This window comes from Fukomys damarensis, unplaced genomic scaffold, assembly GCF_012274545.1.
Source record: "Fukomys damarensis isolate Sample0158 unplaced genomic scaffold, DMR_v1.0_HiC HiC_scaffold_16, whole genome shotgun sequence".
Lineage (NCBI taxonomy): Eukaryota > Metazoa > Chordata > Mammalia > Rodentia > Bathyergidae > Fukomys > Fukomys damarensis.
Genome location: NW_022900928.1, coordinates 130,930,799 through 130,945,652, shown reverse-complemented (window position 1 = coordinate 130,945,652; position 14,854 = coordinate 130,930,799). Strand labels below are relative to the sequence as shown.

The 14,854-nt window shown below is 46.0% G+C and overlaps 1 long non-coding RNA gene across 1 annotated transcript in view; it reads left to right on the top strand.

The window, feature by feature from the left end:
• The first annotated feature begins 10,921 nt into the window (after positions 1 to 10,921).
• The window catches only part of LOC104863596, a 24,058-nt gene continuing 20,125 nt past the window's right edge, over positions 10,922 to 14,854 (top strand). Inside the window, exon 1 of the long non-coding RNA XR_780614.1 lies at positions 10,922 to 10,988. This is a non-coding gene — a long non-coding RNA (uncharacterized LOC104863596). The remainder of the gene's footprint in view (positions 10,989 to 14,854) is intronic.

The window sequence follows — 14,854 nt, the reverse complement described above, 5'->3', positions numbered from 1 at the left end:
TTTTTTTTTTTTTTTTTTTTTTTTGGTTTTTGTGAGACAAGGTCTCACTATGCAGTTGAGACTAATCTGGAACTGACTATGTAGCCCAGGCTGGTCTCGAACTCACAGCTATCCTCCTGCCTCAGCCTCCCCAGTGCTGGGATTACAGGTGTGTGCCACCACGCCTGGCTAGGTGTCTTAAGAAGAAGAGATCTGGACATGGACAGACACAGAGGGAAACAGCCTGAAGGCTCAGGGAGAAGGTGACCATCTACCAGCCACAGAGAGGGGCCTCAGGAGGACTAGCCCTGCCGACACCTGGACCTCAGACCTCCAGCCTCCAGAAGGGTCAAGAAATAAACTAATACAGGTCAGGTGGAGAAGGAGCTAGGACCACAAGAGGGACCCAGAAAGGCAGAGAATTCCCATGGGATCTTCTGCACCACCCCCACCATCCTCTGCACTGTCCAGAGCTTAATCAGGCGTGGGAAAGTAGGCTTTCCCTGTACAAAGGCTGATCAAAAGCTATGGTGAACATGTAAAGTTTCAAAAAGCTATTACAGTCAAAGACACATTGCCATGAATCCCCCTCAGACTTCCCACTCATATCAGACACACGCACCCCATCATTCCTGCCACTTTCTGGAGCAGTTCTGGAAATGCACTTTTGGGAAGGTCTACATTAGGTGTGATTAAAACATATGGTGAGTAATGCTTCCGAGTGCTGGCCAATGGCAAAGCAGGCTCTTAACAACATGACCCTGTATCCTATCGTCTTCTTCTCCTGCCAGATCTGGTACCCTGCAACTTCTGGCTCTCCCCACCCCCAAAATCAAAATAACCGTGTAGTTAAATGTTTTCAGTCAATTCGGAACATCAGAGACGTCCCAACAACATGAATAAAGACACTCACGGAGGAAGACCTCCAGAGCTGCTTCAGAAAGTGGCTAGGACAATCGGAAGAATGTGTTCCAAGTGGGGGGGAGGATTTGGAAGGAGATTCATAGTAATTTCCTTTTACTGTAATAATTTTTAAATTTTTTAATACCCAATAATTTTCTATCACATCACAGCTCTTGGGGGATCTGAAGCCAAGTGACCCTCTCGTAACTCCTCAGTCTCAAAGTGAATTTAAACCAAGGTGTACTTGTCTCGGCCACATCCTGGTTACTGAAAGATCAAGTTATTTGTTCTATGCAATTTTCCCTTCCGATCCCAAACTTCTCCACCACCAGGAAGGTATGACGTCCCCTGAGAAGTTCCATTTAAGTGTCTTTATCACGTCCCAAAAGTCATCTGTTAAAGGAGCCCGTCTAGTAAGTAAGTGTCCTCTTCAAGTGAGAGGGTAAGAGATGAAGATAGGGACTGAGAGGCAGAGGGCACGTTTAGATTTGTAACCCAAGGTTTAGCAGTTTTATCCGACACTCAACAAAATGCCTAAATTCATAAATTCATGCGGCAAAGTCGACTGAATTCTTTTCATTGCCAGGTGGCTGCACTACCTTCCAAAGCCAGAAGGTGGCTACCCTGAGCAAAATCAGTCAGCGGAGGCCTTTTCCCCCACCTGCGGGAGAGGAGCGCCTCAGGCACGTTCCTTGTGAAGAGAGGTCTACACTGCAGACCTTGCCTCAGAGCAGGCTGCAAAGGTGAGGAATTGCGCTGGCCTTGCTAGCTCCGCCAGACCTTCCCCTCCTCCAGGGAGACCAGAGGAGCCACTCTGCGTTCTCCCTGCTGCAACCCAGATTCTGTTTTCTTCCCTAATTGTGCCATGAGAACACGTGTTAAGATAGGACACACTAGAGGTGGACAGTGGAGGTGTCCACGTGGGAACGTGCATGCATTAAATACCATCGAGCTGGGCGCTTAACGACTGGTTGCCATGGCAACTGTCATGTTATGCATATTTTATCCACAATGAGCAACATTTTTTTTAATGCTGAATAAAACCAGCTCTGGGTTTGAACTGGGCTCTGACCTTGGACAAGCTCCTCATCCCAGACCCATTTCAGTAAGGGGGGACTTTGTCACCCGGATCTCAAGACCTTTTCAGATCTCGGGGAAATCTTAAAAGGCCCAGCCATGGTGACTGTTCACAGACAAGAGGACTCTTACACCTCCCCAACCCGTTCTGTCAGGTGATTTTACCTCCTACTCTGGTCCCCTGGGTTCCAGGCCTGTTGCAGTTCCCCTGCTCTCCCAGACCCCCCTGCACTGGACTCTTTCCTCTTGGATCTGGTGCAAGCCATGAAGACCAGCCCTGCCCTCTCTGGTCCAGTTTGCTCTGTGACAGTTGCCTGAAAGGGTACAGTCCTCCAGTCCTGCGGGGAAGCTCCCCTCCCCTTGGTCACTGCATAAAAGGTCTACCCTTCACATGGAGGCCGCAGTTGTGGCAGCCATGATCTCACCTCGTTCTCTTAATCATACTTTCAGGCTGGAGGGCTCAATGGGCTGTGATATTACCTCTCCCAGGTGCCTGGACTTTTCCCCCAGGGCTTTGCAAAGAAAGAAGCCTGAGGTATTAGTTGAGTGAGTCCATGGCCTAGAAGCTTCTTCTCACTGCTAGAAAACCCAAAGTTGGAGGCAGTTGGAGGGGGAATCTTGCCCATTCTGCTCCTTCTGCTAACTCCTAATCCTGGCCTAGCAAGAGAGAATTTTGTACACTGATAGCAACTGATGGAGGTGGACATCTAGCCTCAAGTTAGAGTTGTGGTCCTTCAGGGGCATCAGGCAACTACTATATGAAGCCTGGTCCAAGAGGCACATGTACTCACCTAAAACAAATGGATTCCCAGGAGACACAGGAGCAGCAAGGAGCCGGTCACCCAGCAGCACCATTAACCACCATCCTCCTCTCCCACAGTGCCAAGTATGGCGCAAGTGCTACTCTCATGCCAGCTCCTCATCTCTCCTGCAGGAGACCCCAGATCCTGCCTTCCCAGCTTGCCTATCACTATTGAGAGCTCCATGCCTTCTGCCCACCTGCGTCTTCCAACCATCCCTGCCACAGACCCTCACTTTGAAGTAGGCCTTGCTCATTAAGAAGGAGAAAGGCAACGGAGGCATCAGAAGTACACAAAAGCAACTGTGCTGGCACCAAGATCTGAGTCCCTCCCAGGCTGTGTAAACCCACTCAGGCTCCTGGCATTTCAGAGTGACCCTGAAAAGCCTTGAGGGCAGCACGTACAGGTATCTTCTCCATGAGGGCACACTGGCTGAGGGACCTGAACGCCAGTGCCAGACTGTCGCATTGGAGGCAGCCCAGACAGGGCCCCGAGCACAGCCATGATGCATACAGAATCTGCCGCCATCTGTGCATAGCCAGAGTGTGTTGTTGTATCCCAGCTCTGAGCTACTCCCTCCATGGTCACAACACTCTTTAGATCTGGTGGCCAAGCTTCTCTTATTCCTTGTTTGTTTCAGTCTCTACATTGCAACTTTACAATTCCTTTCATGGCCTTCATAAAAAGTATGTATTATACACCCAGAGAGCTAGGTCTCTGACTATACCCTCAGTTCATTCTCCCGTTCCCAGGAAGTGCTCTGTCCTTTTGTCACCCATGATCCATACAGTGACAGTGCAAAAGAATCCAGACCCTTGGCTATCCTTTGGACATCAACGCAGCTGGCTGCTGTCTTACTAGCTCATGATTGTGAACAACTTTGGTAACTCCTCCATCCAAAACACCCTCCCACAGGAGCTTCAGTCCAACCCAACTTCTCCTCTGAAGCACGATTTTGTACCCAGACAAATTCCTGGCCAACACTGAGATTCACAGGACACTCTAGCATACAAAGGAATGGAGCGAGGATTATACCCACAGGAGCCAGAAGATACAGTCTCACAGGAGGCTCCAGCGTGTGTGACTTCCAACACACATAACCTACCCTTTCCAAAAGCTACAGAACCTTTCTGAGGCCACTGAAGATATTAGTCCTAATAAAAACCAAATCCACATGCCCAGGATTCATGATTCCCCTCTGCCCTGTACCCTCCATCTTGCATTCTCTGGTTCTACAGAGGACCAATAAAGAGTGTTCCTCTCAAACTTCCTCATACACACAAATCACTTGAGAATCGAATTCAACTCAGATTCTGAGTAAGCACCTAGGGAGATGGAGCGTAGGATGCTGTGTATTCAACAAGCTTCTCCCAGGTGATCCCGTGCCAAAAGTCCTCAAACAGCAAGGGCTTGGGAGGCTCCTGGTCAGCACCGTGGTCAGCTCCTGGGGCTGAGAAAGGCAGGAACCAGATTGGTCGAGAGAAAGTGCCATAGACCTGCAGATGTCTGCCAGGTGAAGCCAGGACTATCTCTCCCTGGGGGACAAAGGATTCTTCTGAGTCTGATGCCCTTCAAAGGGCCCTCCCTCGGCTTTCCCCTAAGGAATCAGTTACTCAGCTCACTCCTTCAGGCACTGGTCTCCATCTCTTTGGGGCTCAAGCTTAAGGGTTAATGGTCAGATGGCCAGGACCGGCCTCACCCCAGATTGTCCCAGTATTTAAGCGTCCCACCTCCGAAGACCTCAGTGGGCTCTATACCTGTTCATGGAGCAAGGTTGCACTACACAATCGGGAAACTTAAGGGGAATATCCTTCCACCCATGAGCGCCACAAGACCTGAATGCTCTCGGTGAGGCTGGGGAATGAAGCAGGGCATTGTTATGAGCGCGTGAAAAGGACAGACCCTTCTGCGATGGCTGTCATTTTAATGAGTTTTCCCATTTTTTTCTTTCAAGTGAGGGTTTTGATAACATCTTCCTAATTCCTGGCCTCTTATCCAATCTCAGCTAATTTGATTCAGTTTATGGAATCTGTCTGAATTCATTGAAATTACACAAATGTCTTCATTCTCTTTGTCCTTTCATTTTTAATTCCATGCATGCCCCATTCCAAACCCTGTCTTTAAGCCATTCTAAGATTATTTTATTCTTGCATTAAGTATGAAAGAAAGCTGATCTCTAAGATTTTTTTATGAAAACTCTATATGTAACAAGATAGAATGAATAAGGTCAGATTATGTGAGACTCAGTAGGTCAATATAAAGATTTTATCAGTGTATCATGAGAAACCCCTGGAGACTTTTCAGACTGGAAAGGATGTGGCTAGTGTTTTAAAAATCACTCTGGCTCCAGCACGCACCTGTGACTAGGCAGTAGCCAGAGGACCTGCAGGCTGTGGTGCTACTGCAATGGCCCAGGCTGTAACCAGAGTGGCTTGGACTTTCTGGAGAGTACATCGTGGTGTGGAAGTAGAGCACTAGCACCATTTGTGGACAGGGTGGAGGAGAGTGCTTGGGTGACTCGTGGGTGGTGGAGCCTCGGGGCAGCCTGAAGACAAAAGGGAACAAAGGACGGAGTGCAGGGCCAAGGTCTGGAGCAAGAATCAAGAGCTCCCAAGCCTTCAGTGTTCACGGGGAGCCTCCTTCAGGTGTAGCTGGCATGGGAGCTAAATGAACTTCCTCAGTCGTTTTCCTGTGTCAGGCACAGAGTTGCTTGTCAGATGAGCCCACAGCAGGACAGGACACAAGAGGGGATAGGAGGACATAGAGAGAAACGCAGGGGGAGAGGAAGGGGGATGGAGAGCAACGGGGAGACAGAGAGAACGGAGGAACCAGACAGCAAGGGTGAAAAACAACTCGGACTCCGGGATCAAAGTGCCGTGCTCACCGACGCAAATATACACACTGACGCCTGCCTTCTGCTTTTCTAGTAAATCTCTCACAATGAGACAGGACACCGGCGTCACTAAATACTCTGCTTCTGGGGACAAACAGGCCTGGATTAAAGTCCAGCCTCCGGGGCAGCCTCGGGCAAGCCCAGTGCCTTCCCCTGTGACATTGGCTCTACCTGCCAAGCTCTCAGCCCCGCTGCCACGCGGAGTGGAGCATCGGCAAACGTCGACATGAGGAGACAGAGCTAAGCCTCTGAGCCAGCGCCTTGCTCACCCTGCCAGACCAGCTGTCCGATGGCTGCTGACCGGCTCGTTGGCTCAAGCTTGATAATGGTGTTGACGAGGAAAGTATTAGAAGGAAGACCTAAAGCATGTCCTTTCAAAGAGCCTTGGGAGACACTACCCTTAAATATCTGCCTTCAGGGGTTGAGAGTGCGGCTCAGGAGTAGAGTACTTACCCAGCGTGTGCAAGGCCCTGAGTTTCAACCCCAGCACTGGCAGAGAAGAGAAAAAGGAAAACAACAACAACAACAACAACAAAACCCGGCTTCAAATGGACAAAGTAAATGAAGGGGTAGCTTTTGAGGAACTATTTTTGCCCTACATCCAGCCCAAGTGTGCTTTAGCTCCCAAGTGTGGCAGAAAATGAAACAACTTTGAGTATTAAAAATTTACATAGCAGTCCATTTGGCCTATATGACCCCCTTCTGCCCCACTTTAGAGCTCTGGGCAATAAGAACCCATTTCTTCCCTTTTAACCAAATTGCTGAGACTTTGCTTGAGAGGACAATAAGTTCTGAGTGATTTCTGACCACTTTTATGTGGTAACAGCAGAAGAAAACACATCCCAGGCCCACCTCTCCACCCACCTTCCATCCCAGGGTAGGTGGCTTGAAAGCCATGGACAATGCTCTGTGATGGAGTAGGAGCATGAACAGCGAAGGACAATTAAGGTTATTAGCAGTATTTCCAGCCCACAGAGTGGCCCCCAAGAGCACCGGGTTCAAAGGCCAGAAACAAAAATAGCCAAGTGACCCCAGGTGGCAGTTAAATGTTTTCCCCAAAAGTAACCTGACGGGAAAGGTGCTTTCAAAGAGGAGGGGGCACCACAGTGTGCTGGCTCCCTGAAGCCCTGCGCCCATCCATTAGTTTGGGATTGGCTGGCTGCAGACCATGCGGGGTGTGGGTGGAGTGCAAGTTCCAATACGAGTGAGGTAAAATCTCACCCACATGCAATGCAATCGGGTAAAATCATGGTACATAAGGGAGAAATGGGTACCTATTATTAAGAGATTCTAGCTTATTTTAGTGAGGCATTTCATCCAAAAACAGAAGGCATGCTTTCTGGTAAGTGGATAGATTAGATACATAAATAGAAAGTTAGATGATAGATAGATAGATAGATAGATAGATAGATAGATAGATAGATAGGATGATAGATAGACCCATACTGCAGATATATCTCTATACTAGATAGAGATACATATACCAGATACAGACACAAGATACACTAGATACAGATATTAGATACCAGATATAGATAAAGACAGTAGATATTCAGATACAGGTACTAGATAGAGAAACTAGGTATAGCTAAAAGTACTGCACTAGATACTGATATACACAGACAGGTACAGGCACAGGTAGAGGTACAGGTGCAGGCAGAGTGCAGGCACAGGTACAGATACAGACGTGGCTCTCCATACTGTAACAGTGGTGGCCCAGGCAGGAATTCCTACCTATTTTGAACAAGCCTCAGTTCATGCACTCTCTCTTCACTCATTGGTGGTGCGCCCTGGCCCACGACAGTACCTAACATTTGCTGAGAGCCCAGTAAGAGCCAGGCACAGCTCTAAGAGTCTCATGCATGCCGACACCCTGACGCTCCCTGCAATTCCATGAGGAAAGTGCCACAAGTGTCGTCATTCCTGTCTTACAGATAACACAGCTGCGGCACAGGCAACAAAGATGAAGGAACTTGACCAAGGTCGCATGACTGGCAGGCAGTGGAGCTGGGTTTGAGATCCAGACTGTCAGCTCCAGGGGTCCTTTGGCTCAACTGCTTCACTAAACTGCCAGGTACGTGTGTGCACGTGCCTCCCGCACACAAACACACACTTGTACACCCAGAGTCTCTCCGAGTTACAGGTAGATGTGTTGTAGTGATGAAACCCCAAAGAAAGTCCAGGCTACTTCAGCTGCCCTTTCCCGCTGTTGTCCTGTGTGGGTTCTGTGTTGAGGGATCTCAAGGACGTCCTTGATGTCGCCGTCTGTGCGTCCAGTAAGCAACTCAGAATTAACCAACTAGAGCTCTCGATTCTGAGCCCCAGCCTGCCCCGTGACAGCTCATGACACTGCTCGGGCTCAGGCCTTGGGGTCAACCTCAGGTCTTCCCTAGGTCCATCACCCAACCCGTCAAAAATTCCTATCTGATTCTGTGCACCCCCTCTGACCATTTCCAGGGTTACTGCTGCTATGTCTGTTGTCTACGGCCCCTCGTATCTTTCTGAAATGTCAGACACGGTACCCAGAGATCTGTTGACTCCCACTTTTACTCACAGAATCCATTCTCCACTCTGTTCTGAAGGAGGAGGAGGAGGAGGAGAGAGGGAAGGAGGAGGGAAAGGAAGAGGAGGAGGCTGAGGAGATGGAGGAGGAAGGGAGAAGCGGCGGGGAGGCACGATGAAGGGAGGAAAAGGGGATAGGAGGGGAGGAGGAGGGTGAGAGAAGGAATAATTTAGTTTCAGCAAGAGATGAGGATAATGGTACTGATGATAGAGAGAAAGGATGAGTTTTAAAAAAAATACGAGAAGATCTGGATGATTGGCACGGGTTGGGAGAGAAGAGAAGAGATCTGCTGAGCTGTTCAGCCCTTATTTGGGGAATTCATAAAATGACCTAATTCACCCTCACTGTGCTTAGAGCAATCACCAGCATCACTAGCCGTGGGTTGGGGTTTAAGATGCAGCACAATGTGAGAGTCCTTGAGAAGCATTCCATTTAGACTGCCATGGTCAACGGGATCCCAAAGAGGCCCCCTAAATGTCCACGTCGGCATTCTCATGAATCTGTTAGGTTGCCGGGTAAAGGGGCATGAAGGGGGCAGGTGGAATTCAGGGTGGTAACCTGCAGATCCTAAAACAATGTGAGCATGCTGGGCAAGCCAAGGGACTCACAATGGGAAAAGGAGGCAGAAGACAGTGCCTGAGGGGTACGACCATGGGCAGGGGTCCAAGGGTGCCACGTGGCTGCTCTGAGGAAGGAAGAAGCAGCCCCGAGCCAAGGAGTGCAGTTGTCCTGGAGAACTGGACCAGGCGAGGAGCTGGACTCTCCCCTGGAACCTGCAGAAGGATCACACTCCTGCCAACACCTGCATTTTGATTCAGAGAGACCCATATTTGACTTCTAACAAGGAACTGTAAGTTAAGAAACTTACGTTGAGTCAATTTCATGACCTAGGTTACTGTATTCTGCAGTTTACAAAGCATTTCTCACATACTGTCTGTATTAGTCGGCTTTGTGATACTATAACAAGATACCTGAGACAGGCTGTTTATTAACAGAAGTAAAATTGCCAGGCTCACCATTGAGAAAGTGCAAGTCCAATGTCAGATGGTCTCCTTGCTTTGACCTCTGGTGAGAACAGCAGGTGGCCATGGTGGGATCACATGGCAGAGTGAACTGTCCTATGCAGAACGAGGACACAGAAGGACCAGGAGAGACTGGGGTCTCCTTCAAAGACACACCCTGCAGGGAGCTAGGACCTCCCAAGAGACCCCATGTTCCAAAGCTCCACAGCTCCTCCCAGTAGTACCATGGGCCTTTCGGGGACACTGCCCATAATCAAACCATGGCTCGGTCTCATTAGGTTTTCCAACACTGGGAGGCAGTTGTGTGAGTCCTCTTTTACATATGAGGAAATGTAGGAACTTGCCCCAAACTCTCAACAGTTATGTCACAGAGCAGGGGCGGCATCCTGGGTCCAATGTACTCATCCTTGAGGCCACCCTATGTCATGCCTCCTATTTTGAGCAATGTTTTCACACTGAAAGCCGCTTCTAGGGGTTACAAAGCTGACAGGTGCAACGTGATATTTTTTTCTTTATTTTAAATCTGAATTTAACAAGTAAAGAGATTAATAGGTACTTCCTTGTTGGCAAGAGTATTTGTTTTCCAAAGACTGCCTGTCTCCTTTCTTTCTTTCTCTCTGTCCTTCCTTCCTTCCTTCCACAAGTACACACCAAGAGGCTTACACACAAGTGTAATGATGATAAGCAATGTGGAAGTTACATGATAAATGAAACTCAAATTCTTTTCTTAACAGGCAGCTGGGCTATAAGAAAGGCCAAAAAAATGAAGAGCCTCTCCATTAGATCCACTGGAACTATTATATTCTTCTTGTTTGCTTGTTTGTGTGCTCTGACCCACCAGCCTCTTGAGAGTAGGAGTTCAGCATTTTTCTCCACCATTGAGTTCACAGTGCCTAAAACAGAACCAAGTGCCTTCATCAGTGCTCAGCAAATATTTATTAAGTGAAATGAAAGAGAAAATTGCAATGTTTCATTCCACCAAGTGTGTGGGAATTTATTACAGCAATAATAAGAAATGAATATAGTTTCCTAGAAGCAGAAAAATTTTAATTTTCACCCTAATTTTTAATCATTTAATGGAGCACTTCATTAATTTACATCTTTAAAATATCAAATAAAGCTGGCAGGAAGAGGAAGTGGTTACAGACATATCTGACTCTTGTTTTCTCAGGTCCTCAAACTGGTTAAAGTTCAGAGACCATCCAAAGAGTAACTTAGGAGCAGCAAAGATTTGGGGTTTGGGGGCGAAACCCAGTCTATTTTATCATGTCTCGTGAATCAGCTAAGTGGAGGCCAATTAAAGAACATTGCTATTATAAAATTAATTTATTGCCTCTGCTCTTTTCATCTTGATTAACCATCACTGCATGAGTTGTGATCACTGAGAAGAAGAAGAGGTGGGCAACTTGGTGGAACTCCGGATACCATGGCCACCTTTGGTGGCCAACGGAGCAGTAGCTCTGTTGAAAACACATCAATGAAGCCTGAGTCTCGAGGTAACACCTGGGCGCCAGCCTTGGTACCTGCTGTGATGTCACAGTGGCCCCCTGAGAATTGGTGCTGCCCCCTCTAGAACAGACTCCTCCCATGTTCCCTGGAGGATACCAGGCACAGGACCGACGCTGCCTGAAGGTCTTTCCTGAAGATCTTGCGGATGGAGACCTCTACAGACATGAAGCACAGGAGAAAAACAGCTGTGAGCTTTCTGTGGAATGCATCGTCTTGGGTCACTCACAGGCTGTGAATTAATGGTTGGTTCTAATTTATACATCTTTAAACTTTACATAAAAATGTTATAACTCTTATGATGACTAAGACTGGACATGCCAATGGAATCCTAGAAAGTGTAGCTGCATTTGTGTGTGCTTTTAATTTCTTTACACCCAATTAACTTTTTCCTAACCCTGGAATGAGATTAATAATCTCAGTTCCAATGTGATCCATGACCCATGCTCATTTACCCATAAACCACAGACAAAGGGAAAACTGGTTACTGTGTAATGTTATACCTCGAGTGCAAGAAACTTACCTCTCTGGTGCCGATGGCTTAAGAGATGAATGAACGAACCCTGTGTTGCCCCTGGTTCCTGGCACAATCAGTGCCCAATAAATATTGGATGGTTGATTAGTTGATGACTGATTCATGTGCATCGCCCCCAGGACTACCTCAGTGGCCACACCACATGCTACGGTGTGAGATTAGGACTGAACATACAGCCTTCTGCGTGTGCTTCTACCTCCCCAGATCCTAATTCCTTTCCCACATTTGAGGCAGGAGATTCTTATCAGCAAACAACTCTTTTTCCATGGCCAAGTAACAGAAAGTCATCAAATGAGACCTACAGCAAGCCCCATTTATGATACAGAGATGAAACAAATGCATTTGAACATTTTTCTTCAATATGATTCATAATATGATTCTTTCTCTTTGAACGGTATTTTCCTTTTCTTCTCTTCCCTTCTCCTTTCTCTCGTCTTCTCTTCACCCTCTTCTCTTCTCCCTTTCCACTTCTTCTTTATCCTCCTCCTCCTCCTCCTCTTCCTCTTCATCCTCCTCCTTTTCTCCCTCCTGTCCTTTCTTATTTTTGTTTTATACCTTGTCCTTCATCAGAACTCTTGGCTATCCCAGATCTTCATCAATATCTTCATTGATACTCAGAAATGCAGACGTGGAGTTTACTACAGGTAACTTACTGGACCCACGGTGGCATATCTATTGTATTTAAGAAGTTGAAGAAATTTTATCCATCATATGTCTTCAGAAGAACAACATATCAGTTCACAAGCCAACAAAACCCCAGCCCAATCTAAGCTAGCTTAAGTAAATAAGGTAAATATTGACTGAGAAAACTAAAAGCAACAAGGGCTTATTGGCTTAAGCATCCTGACTGGAACTTGGCTGACATCATCTGGTGTCTGACTGAGTATTTCTGGGTTCCAGGCTTCTATCTGGGCTTTATTCTCAGACCTGTTTTCCATTCATGGTTAAAAGATAGACAGAGCAGCTAGGTCTAACATCATCTTATGCAAAGAAATTGAATAGAAGAATGTCCAGCTCATAGATCACACAAACAAAAGTCTGGGGCTTAAATCTGTAGGTTTTTGAGGGGTCTCTCGGAGGACATACAGCGACTCTGACCAATTAGAAGTACAAGGGTGTAGCTCCATGATCACAAGCTCACTCTAGAAATAACATTGAACAGGGATCACAAACAGGGAGCCAGTGGGCTGAATCCAATCAGAAGATGTGTTCTGTTAGACCAGCATGGTGTTTGGGATGGTTATTTACACCTTTGGCTGGCTCTTTCACTTTCCAGTTCCCTTGAGATCCTCTTCGCCTTACTTAGCCTGATTTACACACTGATAGCATTACCCAATCCTGAAAGATGTTTAATTTTGAACACTATTGTGCACAGAAGGCTAGAATTTAGTGTAGCTGAAATAAATGATTTGGGGAAAGGGTTAAGACAGGGTCTCACTATGTAGTTGAGACAGACCTGGTATTCACTTGTATCCCAAGCTGGTCTCAAACTCACAGCAATCCTCCTGCCTCAGTCTCCTGAGTGCTGGGATTACGGGCATATGCCACCACACCTGGCTAAAATAAATGATTTTAAAGAGCAATTCCCTGTGTGTCCCAAATACCTGTCACAGTGTCTCACATCGAGAAAGCACACAAAGGTGCTTATAGAATTATACTCATCAATCTGCACGTCAGCAAATGACATGAACCTTCCTAATCAGAGAGTCCACAAGACTTGGGCGTGGGTTTCGCCTAAGTGAAATGTCAACTGCAAGTCCTAGGCAATTCTCTGTGCCTCAGAAGAGCACAGTAGGATAAAATGAGGGTTTGTGTGCCTGTAAGTGCCCGAAAGCCATTTCCACGACAGTCAGGGCAGGCTACCTGCTGCCACAAGCAATCTTTATTTCTGAGCAGTAATACAATAAGTTGGTTTCATGCTCATGTCCCCTAAATGCAAATTTGTATCAAGCAGCTGTCTGCATGATGTTTGAGGACCCAGTCTCCTCCAGTCTGTAGCTCCTCACATCCCTAGGATTTAGTCTTTTGTAAAATCACCTGTCACTTACCACATAGAAGGGAAATGAATGGGAAAGTGCGAAGCTGAGCCTAGAAGTGACCACTGTCATTTCTAACTATATTGCCCTGGCCGTGGTGCAGGCCCTTGTCCTCACCTGTTGCCTAGTATGTGTGTTCATTGCTAGAGGATCATTTTGCATAGTAGGAAATGGAATGTTCTAATATGCATTGTACTACAGTTTGAATCTTAAATGCCAACAAATGCCTTGATCACCAGCCCGTGGCACCAATGAAGGTGGCAGAACCAATCAGAGATGGGATTTAATTGGAAGAAAACAGGCATTGGGGGTGTGCCCTTGAAGAGGATACCGGGAGCCCAGTCCCTTTCTCTCACTTTCTTTTTTTTTTTCTTTTTATTGAGGTTATTGGTACAATCTAGGTACACAATACAATTACATTCATCATTGGGATTCTGTACCTTTACATAATAGGTCTTGATTCTCATTTTTCCCCTTGTCCCTGCCCTCCCTTCACCCGCTTCTTCCCTCCCCATTTACAAACACTTTATTTCCATTTTTTCAGTTTCTCATATTCTTTTCCTCTCCCTTATTACTTTTCCCTACACCTTTAGCCCTCTACTTCCTATTTCACATTATTAATTATCTCATTGGGATCCTGTGTACTATTATAGTTTTTCACACCAAAGAAACTATGTGGTATTTCAGTTAAAGAAATCTCTGTATGAACATTAAAAATAGGGAATCCTAAAATAAAACTAAAAGAGAAAGTAAAAGAGAAAAGGCAATGATGTAACATCAAAATAATACTTAATTCTGGAGATGAAAATGGTCCCTGAACGTATTTAAATTGCTTCTCACTCTTATAGTCTTATCTTATTCTTTTTTTCATTATTTAGAGAATACTTTATTAGTTTCTGTAATCAAACCCAGGTAGATATGACCTTACATATTTAGTACGATGTGTTACCCCTGTACACATGGAAAAAAAATAAAGATAAATTAACATTTCTAGACCAATATGGTTGTCCATTTCTGTACTATGCCAAGTCAACACAGTAAATTGGGATGACTTTTTCCAAAGTTGGCAGCACCGTTAAAGTTTCCCAAAATTCAATTTATATATATATATGTGTGTGTGTGTGTGTGTGTGTGTATATATATATATATAAAGAGAGAGAGAGACTAATAATAGTATGTTATGCATCAATAGCAGCAACAACTTTTCCAGGTTCTGCAGTCATCTGAACAAAATTATAGACATTCAGCACATTCCATTAAAAAACAAACTAACAAAGAAAAGAATAATATCCAGACAACAGCAAAGTTCTGTAGCTATTGTGGTACCTGGCACCATTTTTTCTATTAGCCTCTTAATCATCATCTGGAAAGAGAACATTCTAGAGTAATATCATTAAATGTAGCTCTGATAAAGCATGGTCCCTACTATGTATCATAAAGCAGGTACTAGATATTTTACATTCATAGAGGTATGATACAGTACCGTCCTACATCAATAATACTAGATTCAGTTTTGGTTTGAAATTTACTTTGTCTGCAA